This window comes from Coregonus clupeaformis, chromosome 20 (assembly GCF_020615455.1).
Source record: "Coregonus clupeaformis isolate EN_2021a chromosome 20, ASM2061545v1, whole genome shotgun sequence".
NCBI lineage: Eukaryota > Metazoa > Chordata > Actinopteri > Salmoniformes > Salmonidae > Coregonus > Coregonus clupeaformis.
Genome location: NC_059211.1, coordinates 2,879,015 through 2,901,990, shown reverse-complemented (window position 1 = coordinate 2,901,990; position 22,976 = coordinate 2,879,015). Strand labels below are relative to the sequence as shown.

Below are 22,976 nucleotides of genomic sequence, written 5' to 3'. Positions count from 1 at the left end.
CAGCACTTTTTCACATATCTGTGATTTATTCCGTTTATTTTTAATCAATAATTTGTATGTAGTTTAATCTGTGTGTATTGTCACTTTCTACTTGGAAGCCAGTGAAATCGAGGTTCTGAGGAAGAGGGGTCTTCTTAAAGGTGTCTTCCAGGATAAGGATGGATTCGCCCTTGAGTTGACTCCCCTTGATGAGGTCACAGAGAGCCATCTTCTCTGCCTTGTAGTAGAGACCCACTCTGCCACCTGTTATGTTGGCTATGGTGATGCTGGGTGCGACAGTTTTTCTGGGAGTTTTTGTTAACCTAAGGGAACGAGAGAGAGAGTCATTGGACAGTGCTGAAATAAATGTGGTTGTCAGTATTAGAAGTTTGCTGAGAACACTGCTATGAGCAACAATAAACAATTTTCTATTTGTATCTATATTTACGCTGGTGCTGGAACTGAGCTGTGAAATGTAATTACTTTATGCTTTGAAATGTCTAATATCAATGTGTGTTATATTCCCATGTTGAATGGCCACAAAACAATAAAATATGAATGTATTTATTATTCATTCATATATAGATTCCCTCCCACTGGATAGGGTTACTTACCGGTATGACTGGGTTTATTGGTCTGGTTGCCAAAGGAAATATTGCCGCTCACACTGCCTGATATGGTTTGGCCTGATATGGTTTGGCCTGATATGGTTTGGCCTGATATGGTTTGGCCTGATATGTCTTGGCATGATATGTCTTGGCCTGGTTTTGTAGGACATTTGGCAACAGGTTTTTTTTTATTGCAGGCATTTTGGCTGTTGGTATGTGAAGCACAATCCATTGCTGCAACGATAGAGAAAAGAGAGGGGGAGAGAAATAGGATAATTAAGGGTTAAGTTGATTAAATTCAGTGGTGGAAAAATTACCCAATTGTCTTGAGTAAAAGTAAAGAAACCTTAATAGAAAATGACTCAAGTCAAAGTCATCCAGTAAAATACTACTTGAGTAAAAGTATTTGGTTTTAAATATCCTGAAGTATCAAAAGTAAATGTAATTGCTCAAATATACGTATGTATCAAAAGTAAAATTCATTTCAAATTCCTCATATTAAGCAAACCAAATGGCACCATTTTGTTATTTTAATTTACAGATAGCCAGGGGCACACTCCAACACTCAGAAAACATTTACAAACGAAGCATGTGTGTTTATTGAGTGTGCCAGATGAGAGGGAGCAGGATGTTCTCTTGACAAGTGTATGAGTTTGACAATTTTCCTGTCCTGCTAAGCGTTCAAAATGTAGCTAGTACTTTTGTGTGTCAAGTAAAAGTTGTCAAAATAAATAAATAGTAAAGTACAGATACCCCAAAAAATTTCTTAAGTAGTACTTTAAAGTATTTTTACTTAAGTACTTTATACCACTGATTAAATTAAAGAATATTCATCATCAAAACTGTCCACACAAAGCACAGATCTCGATAAGCAAAGTTTATCTCTGCAATTTATCATTATTTCTCACCATTGCACTAAGTGGCATTGCATGTATTTTGCGATGTCTTGGTCCTTATGCTAATTGTAAGTCTTTAAATGATTTGGCAGGGTTTATCACTTTGTGACTGTGGTAACGAGTGACGACCATGTCCAATGTGTTATATATCATTTGTGTTGTGTGAACCAAAGCTCTGCTTGTTAAGTAATATCGACCAATATCTTTCAACTCTGCCAAATGATCACTATTTGAGAGTAACTGTTCCAGCCATGAGACACACATCTGTTCAAGCTGCCAAATTGTATCTGGAGTTCAATATATTTTATTGTGTCGGAACCTAATACAGTTACTACATGATTCCATATGTGTTATTTCATCGTTTTGATGTCTTCCCTATTATTCTACAATGTAAAAAATAAAGAAAACCTAAAGCATGTATTTAAAATAATGTATTTACCTGTGTCTGTGTGTTCTTCCTCGGTGCAGTGGCGCGCTTGAAGGTTGTTGTAATCAGGTGTTCTAGTGCAGAGTGGAGAGATGTCTCTGCTTTTATAGGGTAGCGCTGATAGAGAGAGGAAGGGTGGGTGGGGAGTTCTCGGCCCAATCCATTCCAGGTAAATGTTGATGTTCCAGAGAACTGAAGAGGAGGACTCAGTTCCAGAGAAGCTACGTGGGTGTCACAAGAGCAATATATTTAGATATGTCGAGCACTAAAACTTATTTCATCTCAAAGGGACATATCTTTAACTACCCCCTGACAGGTAAATCACTGACAATCAAGGGAGTTTGATCACCTAAAATAATAAAACAATGTTATAATGAAAAAATGTGCGACCATGTGAGAGTCTCTGAGTTGCTATCTATGTGCAGCAGTTCTCTTGCTTATTAAAACTGATCTCAGATCAGCTGGTAGCAGGGTCTTAGCCTGAAAGTCTATGTGGTTCTCCTGGTGCTGTCTCATGTTCCGTTTGCGTTGGAAGCCGAAGAGGCAGCGGGGTCAGTAGTAGGGTTGGTTGCCACTGTGCTGACGGCTGCGAGTGATGAGGTTGGAGCTCTGGCTGAAGGCTTTGCCACACACCTGGCACGCATGGGGCATCTTACCTGGGATAAGAGGGCAGAGGGGACATACTGTATTAAAGGGGAAGTTCACTATTTTTTACTAAGTTAAAGGGGCAGTGCAGTCAAAAATGGAATTTCAGCCTGTTTAGGTGGGATGGAGTTTTTGTCCCACAGTATGCCTGCATAATCTGATCTGATTATTCTGACCATTCATCTTTTATTTTCATGTGTCCCCTACGTTGAAAAGCGGGGTAGGCTCTAGAGCAGTGGTGTGAAACTTATTTTGCCCCATGGGCAGCATTCGGTCTTCAACGAGGTCCGGAGGGCAGCACTGAAAATGGGTTACATTTTAGTTTGGGGAATTTTCCATAATTCTTGACTGTCATTTTGGTGATTATTAGCAAGCTAGACACAATCAAGAAACTGTATGAATATACAGTGCATTCGGAAAGTATTCAGACAAGGACCCTTTTCCCCATTTTGTTACGTTACAGCCTTATTCTAAAATGGATGAAATTATTTTTCTTCCTCATCAATCTACACACAATACCCCACAATGACAAAGCGAAAACAGGTTTTTAGATATTTTTGCTAATGTATTACAAATAAAAAACATAAGTATTCAGACCCTTTGCTATGAGACTCGTAATTAAGCTCAGGTGCATACTGTTTCTGTTGATCATCCTTGAGATGTTTCTACAGCTTGGTTGGAGTCCACCTGTGGTACATTCAATTGATTGGACATGATTTGGAAAAGCACACACCAGTCTATATATGTCTATATAAGGTCCCACAGTTGAGAGTGCAGAGCAAAAACCAAGCCATGAGGTCAAAGGAATTGTAAGTGGAGCTCCGAAACAGGATTGTGTCGAGGCACAGATCTGGGGAAGGGTACCAAAACATTTATGCAGCATTGAAGGTCCCCAAGAACACAGTGGCCTCCATCATTCTTAAATGGAAGAAGTTTGGAACCACCAAGACTCTTCCTAGAGCTGGCCGCCCAGCCAAACTGAGCAATCGGGGGAGATAGGCCTTGGTCAGGGAGGTGACCAAGAACCCGATGGTCACTCTGACAGACTTCTAGAGTTCCCCTTTGGAGGTGGGAGAACCTTCCAGAGGGACAACGATCTCTGCAGCACTCCACCAATTAGGCCTTTATGGTAGAGTGGCCAGACGATGATTCATTTAAGATTACACAGAGTGTCCACTGTGTAGAATTTCCACGACAAGTGGCTTCGGGACAAAGTTGTAGTTCTAAAAACTTTTTTTGCTTTAACATTATGGGGTATTGTGTGTACTTTCCGAAGACACTGTATATGGGTCATTTTAGCAATTAGGATTTGTTATCTTTAATGGTTCTGATAAATTAGACATTGTTGCGAACTGTTGGCATATAGTCCTTGATAAATGCACACATATTTGTTTATGGCCAGTAGCAGTGGCGGCTCCTGAAAAAATTCTCAGGGGGGGCAATTTTTCTGATGATTTAGGTGACCTACACACATTTTAAAAAAGATATGTCCAGCAACAACATGAAGACAGGGGCAGCATATAAGTCAATGCCAGAAGCATTTATTGACTGATCTCAAAAGTGTTGGCTTACAAAAGCAAAATAAGTTATCACAGTAAAAATAATCAAGGGTGTTCTTTCACATTCCTCAACACTGCATAAACAATATGCATTTCCATAAACAAATGAAATATCAGCTGAAAATACAGCATCTTGGTATTTGTTCAGATTGCAGGATCAACAAGAGCTTTTACCACATTTTTTACCTCATGGTTGAATTGGAAATATGTGCACCTGAGCATAATTCACAACAAGCAAGCAGGAGCTTTTGATAGAGGCTACTGAAAACATTGATGCAAGTTATTGGTAATAAGAAATTTTTATAGACTTCCATATTCTGCCCTCTTGTATAGATTTGTGAAAATGAACAGTGATATACATTTTGCCTGAAAACAGAATTTGAAAATAATTTCTAGAAAAGGTAAACACAGCTATCTGTATGGCTTTGTAAAAATGAACAACCATATTCTGGCCAATTGTATAGATTTGTAAATATGAACAACCATATTCTGGCCAATTGTATAGATTTGTAAATATGAACAACCATATTCTGGCCAATTGTATAGATTTGTAAATATGAACAACCATATTCTGGCCAATTGTATAGATTTGTAAATATGAACAACCATATTCTGGCCAATTGTATAGATTTGTAAAAATGAACATGAACAGATTATTTATTTTTTTAAACTTTTTTTTAAATGAAAAATAACTATTTTAAACAACATCAACTGTGAACTGATTTGGGCGTGTGTGTGTTAAAGAGACAGACAGGGAGGGACAAAGAGAGAGAGAGGCTACATTACTTGTACTGAAACTGTTCTCTTCTCTCTTTCAATGCAGCAAAGCGGTCAATGACTTTCTCATTGAAAGTGTAGAAACGTCCGTGGTCTCGTCAGCTTGGATAGCTACGAAGTTCCTCGACTTCACCTCCTCCACAATATGTTCCCTCATGACCGCTAGCATACACTCCAGTAGCTCGTTTTGAATGGTCTTTGATGTGAACTTCTTTAAAAGAGACAATCGAGTTGCACTGAACGCTAGCCATCTTTGATAGTAGTACATGAATTGATTGACGCTGCTACCCGCTCTTTTCTTAGTTACGTTCATGGTTATGTTACGTATGACGAAAGCGCGTAAGTGCAAGCCCTCAGAAACCCATAGAGATTGTATTGAAAGCTCTGATATTTGAAAAAAATAGATTTAACATGAAAGTCTATGAGATACTTCTGGGGCGATTTTCAACCTGACTGAAATCGCCCAAAAACGGGCGGGGCCATTTGAAGCACGACTTTAGCCTGATTGGACATTTAGTGGCAGATCAGACGTCTAGATTAGAACACTGATAACTACTGTTGCCGTGATATAATTGATTAGAAAAAAAAATCCCTTCCTTTTCCCGTTTGGCAGTGCGTCGCCCATATCGCCCTAATGAACACACCCTGGGCCCTGGCCAGTAGTACGTTCGAGTCGACGCGTCCGACGCCCCAGTTGAAAACGAGTGAGCTCAGGGCGTAGAGCTACGCGGCCCGAACTCCGCCTACTTGCCCCGCTCGCGCCTCGCTCGAAGGGCGCAACACGACAGGGCAAACTATAGGGAGATTTATAAGTTAAAGGGGCAGTGCAGTCAAAAATGTGATTTTCCTTCCACATTATATTGTCAAAATAAAAATAACACTCTGAGATTGTGAAAATTAGGATCATGCCGTTTTAGTGTAGGAGCTTTCAGCCTGTTCAGGTGGGATGGAGTTTTTGTCCCACAGTATGACATCACAATCTGATCTGATTTTTCTGATCAATTTTTTTATTATTTTTTTATTTCACCTTTATTTAACCAGGTAAGCATGTTGAGAACAAGTTCTCATTTACAACTGCGACCTGGCCAAGATAAAGTAAAGCAATGCGATAAAAACAACAACACAGAGTTATATATGGGGTAAAACAAAACATAAAGTCAAAAATACAACAGAAAATATATATAGAGTGTGTGCAAATGTAGCAAGTTATGGAGGTAAGGCAATAAATAGGCTATAGTGCAAAATAATTACAATTAGTATTAACACTGGAATGATAGATGTGCAAGAGATTGTGTGCAAATAGAGATACTGGGGTGCAAATGAGCAAAATAAATAACAATATAGGGATGAGGTAGTTGGGTGGGCTAATTTCGGATGGGCTATGTACAGGTGCAGTGATCGGTAAGGTGCTCTGACAACTGATGCTTAAAGTTAGTGAGGGAGATAAGAGTCTCCAGCTTCAGAGATTTTTGCAATTGCAATGATCAGTCATCTTCTATTTTAATATGTGTCCTCCTATGTTGAAGGTGTAAGCAGGGCAGGCTCTAGAGCAGTGGTGTCAAACTCATTATGCCCCAGGGGTAGCCTTCGGTCTTCAACGAGACATGGAGGGCCGCTCAGAAAATGGGTAAGATTGTAGTTTGGGGAATTTTCCATGATCCCTGACTGTCTAGATTTCATTTCGGTGATTATTAGCGAGCTAGACACAGTCAAGAAACTGTATGAATGTATATGGGTCCATTGTCATTTCTACACAGTTTTGATTTGTGTTTAGTCCTTTTAAAGTATATTGAGGCTCAGGGAAATAAATTAAACAAAATATTTGGAGTTATTGACATTTTCCAGGTATTTCCGCAGCGCTTAATGCCCTGCCAGGTTGACCCTCCGGCTGGACATTTTGACTGTGACCATGACAAAGACAAGATCTCTATTCCAATAGAATACATGTTGACTCACCTGTATGAATGAAGGTGTGTTTCTTCATGTCAGACTTCTGGTGAAATTAGTTTAGTAGGTGGGTGGATAGGGTTGATGAGCACTTAAACACTTCCCACACACACCTTACAGCCAAACGTACGCTCCTGAAACACGAGAACACATCATACTATATAGGCTACATATTTTGTGGAACATTTTATTTAGTGGGTTTTCACATTGATTTCAATCACAGTTTCATGTGAAGTTAAATAATATATTTATTTTTTACAAATACACCAAACAAAACAAACTAATATACAGTGTTGTGAAAAAGCATTTGCCCCCTTTCTGATTTTCTCTACTTTTGCATATTTTTTATACTGAATGTTATCTTTTTGATACTGAATGTTATCAGATCTTCAACCAAAACCTAATATTATACAAATGGAACCTGAGTTTACAAATAACAAAAAAAAAGGTACACTTATTTTATTTATTTTATTAACAAAGTTATGCAACACCCAATTCCCCTGTGTGAAAAAGTAATTGCCCCCTTACACTCAATGACTGGTTGCACTTTTATAGGGTAGCGCTGACAGAGAGAGTGAGGGTGGGTTGGGATCACCCTCAAACAATGTTCTACTTTTACCCCTATTGTAAGTTTTAAAAATAAACAAAACAAACATTTATCCTTATTGGAAGGCATTGTTTGGATTTTAGTCTACCCTAACAATGTTACTCTTAATATTTATTACCAATTTCTGTAGGATATTCACTTTCTGCTTCACACTCATTAAATGTCTATTATTTTGAGATGAATATGTAATGCGCTGAAATGATGAAATACATCGGCCAATTCAGAACGGGAGAGAGGGAGCTTCCTTTTTAAAATGTAGCTGTCAACACTAGAGTTTCTTTCAGGGATCAACATTTATTATAACTGGGCTAGCACTGCATATAAGTCTACTGTTATTGGAGTGTTCTGTCCATGATGAGTCTGGCTCCTGAAACAGGATAGACTGGGAAACAGTGTCAGACACCCACTCCTCCTGGGGGAGTGGTTCAATTTGCCTGCTTACTGATTGGTTTAATATCCCATCGTTTGGGATATCAACTAAAACTCCACCTGGGGTACAATACATTGTAGCAATAAGTTTAGTTAACAAGTCTCTACCTAACAAGTTACACAGTTGGGTGGGTGAATACAGAACATCATTTTCAACATTAATAGGTCCTATGGAATAGGACATGGGTTTTGTTTCAAAATGTATTACCAGGGAACAGGAAATCCCATACGTGTTAGCACCTGTATCTACCAACATAGGAATTTCCTTCCCCTATATGTTTACCATAATGTTTGGGGCAGATTGGTCTCCTTTTACCTGAGGGCATTGCTGTATCAAAGATGTTGTTTCCCCTGAGGGGCGTCCCTATTGTGGCTGGTTACTATCAACCTTTGTACCTTTCAACTGCTGCTCCATATAATGTATACAAATAAATAGTAATAGCAACTTGGGTGGTAGAGGAAACAATAGGGTGGGATCAGTGGTAGCTGCAAGAAGTTGAGGTGTGGAGTCCAGTTTTCGTTGTAGGTTTGAATTTTGTCTTTGGTGGATGCTGTAATTTTTTCATTGTGATGTGGTCTGTGAGAAGGTTCACTCGTTGCCAAAATAGACTGTTCGTTTCTGTTTTTGTAGTTGAGTAATATTGTTTTCTTGGCAAAATTTAAGGCGATTAAAATGGACTGATGATCTCCAAGAAGGCAGAAGGATGGGGAGAGTGGAATGCTGTGACCCAAAAGGGTGGATTAGTTTGTGTATGGTTTCTTTCCAGAATTGTAGGGTGGGTGGACAGAGTTTCTCAGTCCTGGTCCAAGGGACCCAAAGGGGTGCACATTTTTGTTTTTGTCCTAGCACTAACACACTTGATTCAACTCATCATCACTCATGTGTGTTGGAAAACACTGCATTTACAGTGCATTCGGAAAGTATTCAGACCCCTTGACTTTTTCCACATTTTGTTACATTACAGCCTTATTCTAAAATTGATTAAATAGTTTTTTCCCTCATCAATTTACACACAATATCCCATAATGACTCACATTAAGACTGACTCACATTAAGAACTCACATTAAGAAGAACTCACATTCCAGACTCACATTAAGAATCTCCAATCCAAAGTTAAATCTAGAATCGGTTTCCTATTTCGCAACAAAGCCTCCTTCACTCATGCTGCCAAACATGCCCTCGTAAAACTGACTATCCTACCGATCCTTGACTTCGGTGATGTCATTTACAAAATTGCCTCCAACACTCTACTCAGCAAATTGGATGTAGTCTATCACAGTGCCATCCGTTTTGTCTCCAAAGCCCCATATACTACCCACCACTGTGACCTGTACGCTCTTGTTGGCTGGTCCTCACTACATATTCGTCGCCAAACCCACTGGCTCCAGGCTATCTATAAATCACTGCTAGGCAAATCCCCGCCTTATCTTAGCTCATTGGTCACCATAGCAGCACCCACCCGTAGTCTGCGCTCCAGCAGGTATATCTCACTGGTCATCCCCAAAGCCAACACCTCCTTTGGCCGCAATTCCTTCCAGTTCTCTGCTGCAAATGACTGGGACAAATTGCAAAAATCTCTGAAGCTGGAGACACTTATCTCCCTCACTAACTTTAAGCATCAGTTGTCAGAGCACCTTACCGATCACTGCACCTGTACACAGCCCATCTGAAATTAGCCCGCCCAACTACCTCATTCCTATATTGTTATTTATTTTGCTCTTTTGCACCCCAGTATCTCTATTTGCACATCATCTCTTGCACATCTATCAGTCCAATGTTAATACTAATTGTAATTTTTTTTTGCACTATAGCCTATTTTATTGCCTTACCTCCATAACTTGCTAAATTTGCACACACTGTATATTATATGTATTTCTGTTGTATTTTTTGACTTTGTTTGTTTTGCCCCATATGTAACTCTGTATTGTTGTTTTTATCGCACTGCTTTGCTTTATCTTGGCCAGGTCGCAGTTGTAAATGAGAACTTGTTCTCAACTGGTTTACCTGGTTAAATAAAGGTGAAATAAAAAAAAAAAAATTTAAAATGACAAAGCAATTTTTTGTTGTAATTGTTGCAAATGTATTACAACTAATAAACGGAAATATCAGATTTACATAAGTATTCAGACCCTTTACTCAGTACTTTGTTGAAACACCTTTGGCAGCAATTACAGCCTCGTATTCTTGGGTATGACGCTACAAGCTTGGCACACCTGTATTTGAGGAGTTTCTCCCTTTCTTCTCTGCAGATCCTCTCAAGCTCTGTCAGGTTTGATGGGGAGCGTCGCTGCACAGCTATTTTCAGGTCTCTACAGAAATGTTTGATCGGGTTCAAATTCAGGCTCTGGCTGGGCCACTCAAGGACATTCAGAGACTTGTCCCAAAGCCACTCCTGCGTTGTCTTGGCTGTGTGCTTAGGGTCGTTGTACTGTTGGAAGGTGAACCTTTGCCCCAGTCTGAGGTCCTGAATGCTCTGGAGCAGGTTTTCATCAAGGATCTCTCTGTACTTTGCTCCGTTCATCTTTCCCTCGATCTTGACTAGTCTCCCATTCCCTGCCACTGAAAAACATCCCCACAGCATGATGCTGCCACCACCATGCTTCACGGTAAGGATGGTGCCAGCTTTCCTCCAGACGTGACACTTGGCATTGAGGCCAAAGAGTTAAATCTTGGATTCATCAGACCAGAGAATCTTGTTTCTCATGGTCGGAGAGTCGATTAGATGTCTTTTGGCAAACTCCAAGTGGGCTGTCATGTGCCTTTCACTCTACCATAAAGGCCTGATTGGTGGAGTGCTGCAGAGATGGTTATCTTTCTGGAAGGCTCTCCCATTTCTGTGGCATTGTGTTGCGTGACAAAAAGGCACACAGAGTGGCCTTTTATTGTCCCCAGCACAAAGTGCACCTGTGTAATGATCATGCTGTTTAAGCCACACCTGTCAGGTGGATGGATTATCTTGACAAAGGATCAAATGCTCACTAATAGGGACATAAACAAATTTGTGCACAACATTTGAGAGTAATTCGCTTTTTGTGCGAATGATACATTTCTGGAATCTTTTTTTCAGCTCATGAAACATGGGACCAGCACTTTACATGTTGCGTTTATATTTTTGTTCAGTGTAAATTGGATTGGAGTGTTTCTAAGGTGTTTTAGACATATTTTCAGATATGACCGTATGATGACACTGAAAAAACACAAATATATATGTAGGCAAAGTGTATATTCGGGATTCGACTACAGTCAAGGTAAATGTTTGTTAGAATTTTGAGTGGAGCATCCATCCCTTCATCCATCCCCAGCTTCTATTTAGCTTGTGCAGTGGTGCCCCTTATAATGAAAAAATTAACTGGGGTCAGCTGTGATCATGTGAGGGTCTCTGAGTTGCTATGTATGTACAGCGGTTCTCCCGATTTTTGGAAACTGAGCTCAGATCAACTCTTAGCCAGGGTCTTAGCCTGAAGGTCTATGTACAGTGGTTCTCCTGGTGCTGTCTCAGGTCCAGTTTGCGCTGGAAGCCGTAGAGGCAGCGAGGGCAGCGGTTGGGCTGGTTGCTACTGTGCTGACGGCTGTGGGTGATGACGTTGGAGCTCTGGCTGAAGGCATTACCACACTGAGGCACACATGGGGGGATAGCAGGGCAGAGGGGACATACTGTATTAAAGGGGAGGTTCACTCTTTTATAACAAGGTTAGCAGTTCCTCACCCTGAAAGTAGTCTATGGACCATATATATACAGTGGGGAGAACAAGTATTCGATACACTGCCGATTTTGCAGGTTTTCCTACTTACAAAGCATGTAGAGGTCTGTAATCTTTATCATAGGTACACTTCAACTGTGAGAGACGGAATCTAAATCCAGAAAATCACATTGTATGATTTTTAAGTAATTAATTTTCATTTTATTGCATGACATAAGTATTTGATACATCAGAAAAGCAGAACTTAATATTTGGTACAGAAACCTTTGTTTGCAATTACAGAGATCATACGTTTCCTGTAGGTCTTGACCAGGTTTGCACACACTGCAGCAGGGATTTTGGCCCACTCCTCCATACAGACCTTCTCCAGATCCTTCAGGTTTCGGGGCTGTCGCTGGGCAATACGGACTTTCAGCTCCCTCCAAAGATGTTCTATTGGGTTCAGGTCTGGAGACTGGCTAGGCCACTCCAGGACCTTGAGATGCTTCTTACGGAGCCACTCCTTAGTTGCCCTGGCTGTGTGTTTCGGGTCGTTGTCATGCTGGAAGACCCAGCCACGACCCATCTTCAATGCTCTTGCTGAGGGAAGGAGGTTGTTGGCCAAGATCTTGCGATACATGGCCCCATCCATCCTCCCCTCAATACGGTGCAGTCGTCCTGTCCCCTTTGCAGAAAAGCATCCCCAAAGAATGATGTTTCCACCTCCATGCTTCACGGTTGGGATGGTGTTCTTGGGGTTGTACTCATCCTTCTTTTTCCTCCAAACACGGCAAGTGGAGTTTAGACCAAAAAGCTCTATTTTTGTCTCATCAGACCACATGACCTTCTCCCATTCCTCCTCTGGATCATCCAGATGGTCATTGGCAAACGTCAGACGGGCCTGGACATGCGCTGGCTTGAGCAGGGGGGACCTTGCGTGCGCTGCAGGATTTTAATCCATGATGGCATAGTGTGTTACTAATGGTTTTCTTTGAGACTGTGGTCCCAGCTCTCTTCAGGTCATTGACCAGGTCCTGCCGTGTAGTTCTGGGCTGATCCCTCACCTTCCTCATGATCATTGATGCCCCACGAGGTGAGATCTTGCATGGAGCCCCAGACCGAGGGTGATTGACCGTCATCTTGAACTTCTTCCATTTTCTAATAATTGCGCCAACAGTTGTTGCCTTCTCACCAAGCTGCTTGCCTATTGTCCTGTAGCCCATCCCAGCCTTGTGCAGGTCTACAATTGTATCCCTGATGTCCTTACACAGCTCTCTGGTCTTGGCCATTGTGGAAAGGTTGGCGTCTGTTTGATTGAGTGTGTGGACAGGTGTCTTTTATACAGGTAACGAGTTCAAACAGGTGCAGTTAATACAGGTAATGAGTGGAGAACAGGAGGGCTTCTTAAAGAAAAACGAACAGGTCTGTGAGAGCCGGAATTCTTACTGGTTGGTAGGTGATCAAATACTTATGTCATGCAATAAAATGCTAATTAATTACTTAAAAATCATACAATGTGATTTTCTGGATTTTTGTTTTAGATTCCGTCTCTCACAGTTGTGATATGCTAAAAATTACAGACCTCTACATGCTTTGTAAGTAGGAAAATCTGCAAAATCGGCAGTGTATCAAATACTTGTTCTCCCCACTGTATATATATATATATATATATACACTACCGGTCAAAAGTTTTAGAACACCTACTCATTCAAGGGTTTTTCTTAATTTTTACTATTTTCTACATTGTAGAAAAATAGTGAAGACAACCAAACTATCAAATAACATATATGGAATCATGTAGTAACCAACAAAGTGTTAAACAAATCAAAATATATTTTATATTTGAGATTCTTCAAACAGCCACCCTTTGCCTTGATGACAGCTTTGCACACTCATAAAATATATTTTCATTTGTTTAACACTTTTTTGGTTACTACTTGATTCCATATGTGTTATTTCATAGTTTTGATGTAGAAAATAGTAAAAATAAAGAAAAACCCGTGAATGAGTAGGTGTTCTAAAACTTTTGACCGGTAGTGTATATTCCCACATACTCCGGCAGGTAGCCACTAGCTCTTGTTTGCTGAATGTTAAATACAGCAGCCAATAGAACTCACGTGTAGTTTGAAAGAAGAACGAACGTGCGATGGCGGTTGGATATAGCAGTTATATATTCAGACCCTTAACCATTCATTCTTCGTGAAAGAAGTGAAATCCGTCTGCATCTAATTCTAGTCCTATATTATGCAAGCATGTCATTAGAATGATGAAGTTAAGGACAACTAAACGTATTTAATTTAACTGTTGAAAACCAGGAAGGAATGAAGCAACAGTAGAGAGAGAAAGAGGAGGTAGGTTAAAACATTATGGGAAATATAATCAAATGTATATATGATTCAGCCTACTAATTATAGAAATTTGCCCTATTATATATTACAAATTTAAATCAAATTCACTAGCCTATAGCCTACCTGTATCTTTGTAGGCCACAGTGGGTGCACCAGAATTGCATGTTCTCTCCCAACTTTAGCATGATATGAAGGAGGTGCATTATTCCAATCCATATAATACAGTGTAATACAATACAGTACAGTAATACAGTTCACACTCAAAAAGATTAGCCTACTGGAGCTTGTTTCATTTATTTACCCAAGAGAGCATATAGCTATCTACATCTAAAGGCTTTTATGTTTTTATTTCATGCATAATGTGCAGTAGTCTACAGTGGCTTGCGAAAGTATTCACCCCCCTTGGCATTTTTCCTATTTTGTTGCCTTACAACCTGGAATTAAAATGGATTTTTGGGGGGTTTGTATCATTTGATTTAAACAACATGTCTACCACTTTGAAGATGCAAAATATTTTTGGGGGTGAAACAACCAAGAAATAATACAAAAAAACAGAAAACTTGAGCGTGCATAACTATTCACCCCCCCAAAGTCAATACTTTGTAGAGCCACCTTTTGCAGCAATTACAGCTGCAAGTCTCTTGGGGTATGTCTCTATAAGCTTGGCACATCTAGCCACTGGGATTTTTGTCCATTCTTCAAGGCAAAACTGCTCCAGCTCCTTCAAGTTGGATGGGTTCCGCTGATGTACAGCAATCTTTAAGTCCTACCACAGATTTTCAATTGGATTGAGATCTGGACTTTGACTAGGCCATTCCAAGACATTTAAGTGTTTCCCCTTAAACCACTCGAGTGTTGCTTTAGCAGTATGCTTAGGGTCATTGTCCTGCTGGAAGGTGAACCTACGTCCCAGTCTCAAATCTTTGGAAGACTGAAACAGGTTTCCCTCAAGAATTTCCCTGTATTTAGCGCCAACCATCATTCCTTCAATTCTGACCAGTTTCCCAGTCCCTGCCGATGATAAACATCCCACAGCATGATGCTGCCACCACCATGCTTCACTGTGGGGATGGTGTTCTCGGGTGATGAGAGGTGTTGGGTTTGCACCAGACATAGCGTTTTCCTTGATGGGCAAAAAGCTCAATTTTTGTCTCATCTGACTGGAGTACCTTCTTCCATATGTTTGGGGAGTCTCCCACATGCCTTTTGGCGAACACCAAACGTGTTTGCTTATTTTTTTCTTTAAGCAATGGCTTTTTCTGGCCACTCTTCCGTAAAGCCCAGCTCTGTGTAGTGTACGGCTTAAAGTGGTCCTATGGACAGATACGCCAATCTCCACTGTGGAGCTATGATGCTCCTTCAGGGTTATCTTTGGTCTCTTTGTTACCTCTCTGATTAATGCCCTCCTTGCCTGGTCCGTGAGTTTTGGTGGGCGGCCCTCTCTTGGCAGGTTTGTTGTGGTGCCATATTCTTTCAATTTTTTATAATGGATTTAATGGTGCTCCATGGGATGTTCAAAGTTTCAGATATTTTTTTATAACCCAACCCTGATCTGTACTTCTCCACAACTTTGTCCCTGACCTGTTTGGAGAGCTCCTTGGTCTTCATGGTGCCGCTTGCTTGGTGGTGCCCCTTGTTTATTGGTGTTGCAGACTCTGGGGCCTTTCAGAACAGGTGTATACAGTGGGGGAAAAAAGTATTTAGTCAGCCACCAATTGTGCAAGTTCTCCCACTTAAAAAGATGACTGGCTAGGCCACTCCAGGACCTTGAAATGCTTCTTACGAAGCCACTCCTTCGTTGCCCGGGCGGTGTGTTTGGGATCATTGTCATGCTGAAAGACCCAGCCACGTTTCATCTTCAATGCCCTTGCTGATGGAAGGAGGTTTTCACTCAAAATCTCACGATACATGGCCCCATTCATTCTTTCCTTTACACGGATCAGTCGTCCTGGTCCCTTTGCAGAAAAACAGCCCCAAAGCATGATGTTTCCACCCCCATGCTTCACAGTAGGTATGGTGTTCTTTGGATGCAACTCAGCATTATTTGTCCTCCAAACACGACGAGTTGAGTTTTTATCAAAAAGTTATATTTTGGTTTCATCTGACCATATGACATTCTCCCAATCCTCTTCTGGATCATCCAAATGCACTCTAGCAAACTTCAGACGGGCCTGGACATGTACTGGCTTTAGCAGGGTGACACGTCTGGCACTGCAGGATTTGAGTCCCTGGCGGCGTAGTGTGTTACTGATGGTAGGCTTTGTTACTTTGGTCCCAGCTCTCTGCAGGTCATTCACTAGGTCCCCCCGTGTGGTTCTGGGGTTTTTTCTCACCGTTCTTGTGATCATTTTGACCCCACGGGGTGAGATCTTGCGTGGAGTCCCAGATCGAGGGAGATTATCAGTGGTCTTGTATGTCTTCCATTTCCTAATAATTGCTCCCACAGTTGATTTCTTCAAACCAAGCTGCTTACCTATTGCAGATTCAGTCTTCCCAGCCTGGTGCAGGTCTACACTTTTGTTTCTGGTGTCCTTTGACAGCTCTTTGGTCTTGGCCATAGTGGAGTTTGGAGTGTGACTGTTTGAGGTTGTGGACAGGTGTCTTTTATACTGATAACAAGTTCAAACAGGTGCCATTAATACAGGTAACGAGTGGAGGACAGAGGAGCCTCTTAAAGAAGAAGTTACAGGTCTGTGAGAGCCAGAAATCTTGCTTGTTTGTAGGTGACCAAATACTTATTTTCCACCATAATTTGCAAATTAATTAATTAAAAATCCTACAATGTGATTTTCTGGATTTTTTTTCCTCAATTTGTCTGTCATAGTTGACGTGTACCTATGATGAAAATTACAGGCCTCTCTCATCTTTTTAAGTGGGAGAACTTGCACAATTGGTGGCTGACTAAATACTTTTTTCCCCCACTGTATATACTGAGATCATGTGACAGATCATGTGACACTTAGATTGCACACAGGTGCACTTTATTTAACTAATTATCTGACTTCTGACGGTAATTGGTTGCACCAGATCTTTTTTAGAGGCTTCATAGCAAAGTGGGTGAATACAGATGCACGTACCACTTTTCCGTTATTTTTTTAAAATAATTTTTTGAAACAAGTTATTTTTTTCATTTCACTTCACCAATTTGGACTATTTTGTGTATGTCCATTACATGAAATCCAGATAAAAATCCATTTAAATTACAGGTTGTAATGCAACAAAATAGGACAAACGCCAAGGGGGATGAATACTTTTGCAAGGCACTGTATATATCATATATGTATTGGATAACGGCACAATCATTTGGGCTTTTTTGGGCTTGAGATCATAAAATGTCTTTAATGTATGGCTCATTAGGCTCAGGTAGCATCAGCCTTGAATGTTTGATCAAATCTATAATCAAATCCAGACATACAGTAGTTCTATTTACATGCTTTATAAGCTTTTGAATTACACTTCCGGTTTAGGCGGGAAATATGGGGTTACACGGGAGAAAGGTGTTTTATTCTCGGGATGGAACATCTGAAAAAAGATTCAACCCTAGCCACTACTACTCACAAATTCGTTTTTATATTTTAGTTTTGTTTCTTATGTGACCGTGATGAAGTTAAGATCCCTATTCCCATGGAATACATATTGACTCACCTGTGTGAATGAAGGTGTGTTTTTTCATATCAGATTTCTAGCTAAATCTTTTTCCACAGTATTGACAGGGGTAGGGCAAGATCAAGTGTCAGATTATATTACAGGAGGGTGGATAGTGCTGAGATGCGCTTGAACAAGTGTTTTTCTTTCTTTATGTTTATTTTATTTTATACAGAGTATGTCCACTTCACCATCGGACCATTTCATTGGTAAACTACATGGTAATGTAAAAGTTGCGATCAATACGTGATATGGTACATTTATCGTAGTTTGGTTGTAGCCCAGAGAGGTTAGAAAAAGTATCTATATCCTCTATGAGACTGTGCAGGGATCCAGAATGTGGATTTAAGAGGAAAGTTGAGTCATCAGCATACAATGACACCTTTGTTTTTAAATGCTTGAACATTTTCCCACACACCTTACAACCAAATGTTTGCTCCTGAAACACATGAGAACACAGCATACTATACAGGCCATATATTTTGTGTAACATTTTATTTATTGGGTTTCCACATTCATTTCAATCACAGTTTCATGTGAAGTTAAGTTAATCTTTTTATAATTTTATTTTTTACAATTACACAAAACAAAACAAACGAATATAGGTCATATAGTATAGGCCATATAGTCATGAATAAGATTTACTGTGGTGTGTTTTCCTGTATATAGTTTATTACTGGCATCAAAACCTTAATAAACAGTCCTGGTGATAATGCACAATATCACATATTTCAGGTTGGGGTCAATTCCATTTTGATTACTTTTATAGGGTAGCGCTGACAGAGAGATAGGGGGGATTCTCAGGCAATGTCACGACTTCCTCCGAGGCAGCCTCCTCTCTGTCACGGTTTCGGCCGAGGCTGCCCCTCCTCCTTGTTCGGGCAGGTTTCGGCGGTCGTCGTCTCCGGAGTACTAGCTGCCACCGTTCGATGTTTCGTGTTTGTTTGGTTTTGTCTGTTTGTACACCTGACCCTTGTTAGTGTTTGATTATGTGCCTATTTAGTTTCTGTGTTTGGGGTCAGGTGTTGTGAGTGATTATTTCCTGTCGGCTGTGTTCGTTTCTTGTTTGGGATTTTGTGCTCGTGCGTGTGTTTTTCGTTTCCGCACTGTGTGCGCATTTTTCCCTCTTTTACGCACGGGTTTGTTTGTGCGTTTATAGTGTTCCTTGCCCCTGTTGAGGTTGGACATTATTTCCTGTTTTGGATTACCTATTTACAATACATATTTGACTGTTGACCAAGACTTCGTGTGCCTGCGTTTGATTCCTCCACCACATACACACTCAGCTCTTGTGACACTCTCCTTGTTCGGGCAGGCTTCGGCGTTCGTCGTCACCGGCCTTCTAGCCACTGCCGCTCCTCATCTAATCATTCCATTTGTTTTGTCTTGTTTATTACACACACCTGGTTCATATCCCCTCATCAGTACCTGTATAAGTGTTCCCTTTGCCCCCTTGTCTTTGTGTGTGATTGTTTATTGTGGAGGAGAGAGATGCTTGTTGGAGCTCCTTTTATTTTGTATCACCGGGAATATTCCCTGTGTGCCTTGTATTTTCCAGTGCGCCTGTTTTGCGCGCTGGAGTGTTTTGATGCATTTCTGCGTAACTCTGTGGAACAGAATAAATCCTGTTATTCTGTGATTTACCCTTCTGCGCCTGAATCCTTCAAAATCACCTCATCACAGCCCACCACAGGTATTTAAATCCAGGTAAATGTTTCCGAGAATGAAAATGATGATTCATTTCCATAGAATTCCAAAGAACCTACGTGGGCATTGCACACTGATTAACTTTGTTTATTTCAAAGTGACTTCTTTAAAACCACCCACACAGGTACATCATTAAAGAGTTTGATCACCTAAATAAAAAACTGTTAATTCATAATATGAGTACTGTTGTTATCCAAATCTGAAAGTGGATAACATAAACATGTTTGTAATACACACTTAAAGCGATACTATTGTAATATCTACTAAGCAAAAAGTTAGAGTTCATATAAGGAAATCAGTCAATTGAAATAAATTCATTAGGCTCTAATCTATGGATTTCACATGACTTGGCAGGGGCGCAGCCATGGGTCGGCCTGGTAGGGCATATGCCCGGCCACTAGGGAGCCAGGCCCGGTCACTGGGGAGCCAGGCCCAGCCAATCCTGCAGGTGAAGAAGCCGGATGTGGAGGTCCTGGGCTGGCGTGGTTACACGTGGTCTGAGATTGTGAGGCCAGTTGGACGTACTGCCAAATTCTCTAAAATGACGTTGGAGGCGGCTTATGGTAGAGAATCTGGAAACAGCTCTTGTGGACATTTCTGCAGTCAGCATGCCAAATGCATGCTTCTTCAAAACTTGAGACATCTGTGGCATTGTGTTGCGTGACAAAACAGCACCTTTTAGAGTGGCCTTTTATTGTCCCAAGTACAAGGTGCACCTGTGTAATGATCATGCTGTTTAAACCACACCTGTCAGGTGGATAGATTATCTTGACAAATGATCAAATGCTCACTAACAGGCAAATAAACAAATTTGTGGACAAAATTTGAGAGTAATAAGCTTTTTGTTCGTATGGAACATTTCTGAGATCTTATATTTCAGCTCATGAAACATGGGACCAGCACTTTACATGTTGCGTTTATATTTTTGTTCAGTGTAAATTGGATTGGAGTGTTTCTAAGGTGTTTTAGACCTATTTTCAGATATGACCGTAGGATGACACTGAAAAAACACAAATATATATGTAGGCAAAGTGTATATTCGGGATTCGACTACAGTCAAGGTAAATGTTTGTTAGAATTTTGAGTGGCGCATCCATCCCTTCATCCATCCCCAGCTTCTATTCAGCTTGTGCAGTGGTGCTCCTTATAATGAAAAAATTAACTGGGGTCAGCTGTGATCATGTGATGGTCTCTGAGTTGCTATGTATGTACAGCGGTTCTCCCGATTTTTGGAAACTGAGCTCAGATCAACTCTTAGCCAGGGTCTTAGCCTGAAGGTCTATGTGTAGCCGACGCGGTCTGCTCGTTGCCGACTACTGCGTTGTGTTCCGCTGCCCTGAAGACAAGACACTGGCGTACTTGAAGGCACTTTATTGTGTACAACTCTCTCAATCTGTTCAACATCAAGGAGAGAAAATGTTCAAAACTCTACCCTCGACCAGAATCCGCCTCTCTCAGTCGAGTAGAATGCAGACTGAGTATAATCACATTCAAAAATCCAAGGAATAAAATACAACATAATTGGAAAATAAACATCGCATCTGGTGTATATCTTATGTATGTGTCATATTGCATGTTATCTCTGCCAAAAACTCTGAGCTTTTAGCCTTTACATTAATACTGTGCAACATGACATAAACCATCTTTCAAATAGGTAATACATACAGTAATATGCACGAAGCAACATGTAATCCTTCACATTTGAGCTTTTCAGTGCCATTAAACAAATCAACAAATCAATACATGAAAACATTTTAAATGAACACATATTTTTAACCTGATATAGGGAATACATACCTGTTCAACATCAAGGAGAGAAAATGTTCAAAACTCTACCCTCGACCAGAATCCGCCTAACATAAAAAAAACAACTGAAACGTGGGCTTCAACACAAGAGGATAGAATGACGATTGCTAACTTACAGCTAAACAAAACACGAGGTTAGCTAAGTTAGCAATTTCTCAAACTCTCAAAAATAGCTACATTCACGACACAGCTTGATTAAATGTACGTACACTCATCATATAATATACATACAAGTTACTATGTGCACTGAAACGTTTTAGTTTTAACAGGTATATCAAGTTTATATCACGCCGAAGTGAACACATACCTCTCTCAGTCGAGTAGAATGTAGACTGAGAAAAGCATGAGACAACTCCGCATATAACCAAACCAACACTCTAGAGGGCGCACTTACACAACTAACTCTCCCAATATCTGTAAACTACACGAAATGCTGAACAATACAATATTTTGGTGAAATCAACTCACAAAATAAAATAAAAAATAGAAAATGAACGGTTGCAAAAATCTGTAATTCTTTGACCTGTTACATTCACCCCTCTTTAATTTCACCAAAAACATATAGAATAAAACTCTTGTCCACTTGGTCCAAGATAGCCCTGGGACTCCATTTCCCATATACAGCGCATAAAGCTACTTACAAAGTAAGTTAAAAGAAAACAGCAGTTGATCAGGCTACTGCCCCTTCTAGTGAATATGATGCCTTATACACCATATGAGATCTTGGAACACTTTCCCTCCAATATGAACATCTCATGACCCAGGTCATACTACTGGTAATAAAGAAAAATATCTTAATCTCAAAAATGTATCTAAAATAAAGAACGGAAAGACAGTGACCTTCTGACTCCTGTAACAAAACCCTTGGTGAGTGGTTTTTGCACCATGTTCTCTATCAAGCGATCGACTGCCTTAACAACCCTGCCAGTACGTGTTCTGACAACCTGACTTTCAAACCCTTGTACTTGGGAGGGTATCTGACTATCAATCAGTGTAACAGGTGAATTGACGTCCGAAGACCCTGTCTCATCTAAGTCAGGAACATCAATTGGGGCAACAGAGTCAGTGTCAGTCATGTGCAAATCAGGGGGGTCACTGGAATCCGACAAGTCTCTCACAGGTGAGTATTCATTTTCCCCTTGGCCTCTGACCTCTTTAGACTGGGCTCTCGTGGGTGTCAGTTGAACAGACTTCCTGGACAGAGAGTGGGGCATCTCATTCTCCATCTCAGACTCATCAGCTTCTCCAATAGACTCAGAGTCAGAGGATGTGTTTAACCACGAACATGTACGGTCCTCAGAAGCATCGACTGCTAGGCCACTCAAAGCATCAACAGAAGGAGGCTGAAACTCACTGGCCACATCCGAGGCAGCTCCATTCATCTCTTCATCGCTTAGTTCTGGCATAGGCAAAAAGCTCACGTCCAACATCAAATTCCGATGAACAACTTTTGTTTTCCCACTTTCGTCTCTGACTTTGTAAACGTGAGTCTGAGGGTTCCGGTCTATGATGGTATACATAGTGGCTTCCCACTTATCCGCTAACTTCCTCTTCCCTCTCTCTGCTTTATTAGCTAACAAAACTCGGTCGCCAACGTTCAAGTGGGTTCCACAAACTCTCTTGTTGTAGCCATCAGCTTGATGTTGCTGTCCTTTCCTCGCATGCTGCTGAGCTATGTCGGCAGCCACATGGAGGTTCGCCATCAGTTTCTCTGCATAGGTCTTATAATTCACCACGACTGGATCCCTCAAGACTTGTTTGAAGACCATGTCTACTGGGAGTCTGGGGACTCGACCATACATCAAATAGAATGGAGGATATCCAGTTGTTTCATGAGTGGTGGCATTATACGCAAAAGTCAAAGTCTGTATCGGTTGGACCCAGTGTTGCTTAGCTGTCAGGGGTAGGGCACGC

The 22,976-nt window shown here is 40.8% G+C and overlaps 1 long non-coding RNA gene across 1 annotated transcript; it reads right to left on the bottom strand.

Annotated features, from left to right (window-relative positions):
* Nucleotides 1-584: 584 nt before the first annotated feature.
* Nucleotides 585-1,993, bottom strand: LOC123481482. The gene is made up of 2 exons (XR_006657143.1): nt 1,923-1,993; nt 585-821 (listed from the first exon to the last, which is right to left on the bottom strand). It is a non-coding gene; the product is annotated as an uncharacterized LOC123481482 (long non-coding RNA).
* Between the last annotated feature and the right edge of the window lie 20,983 nt (nt 1,994-22,976).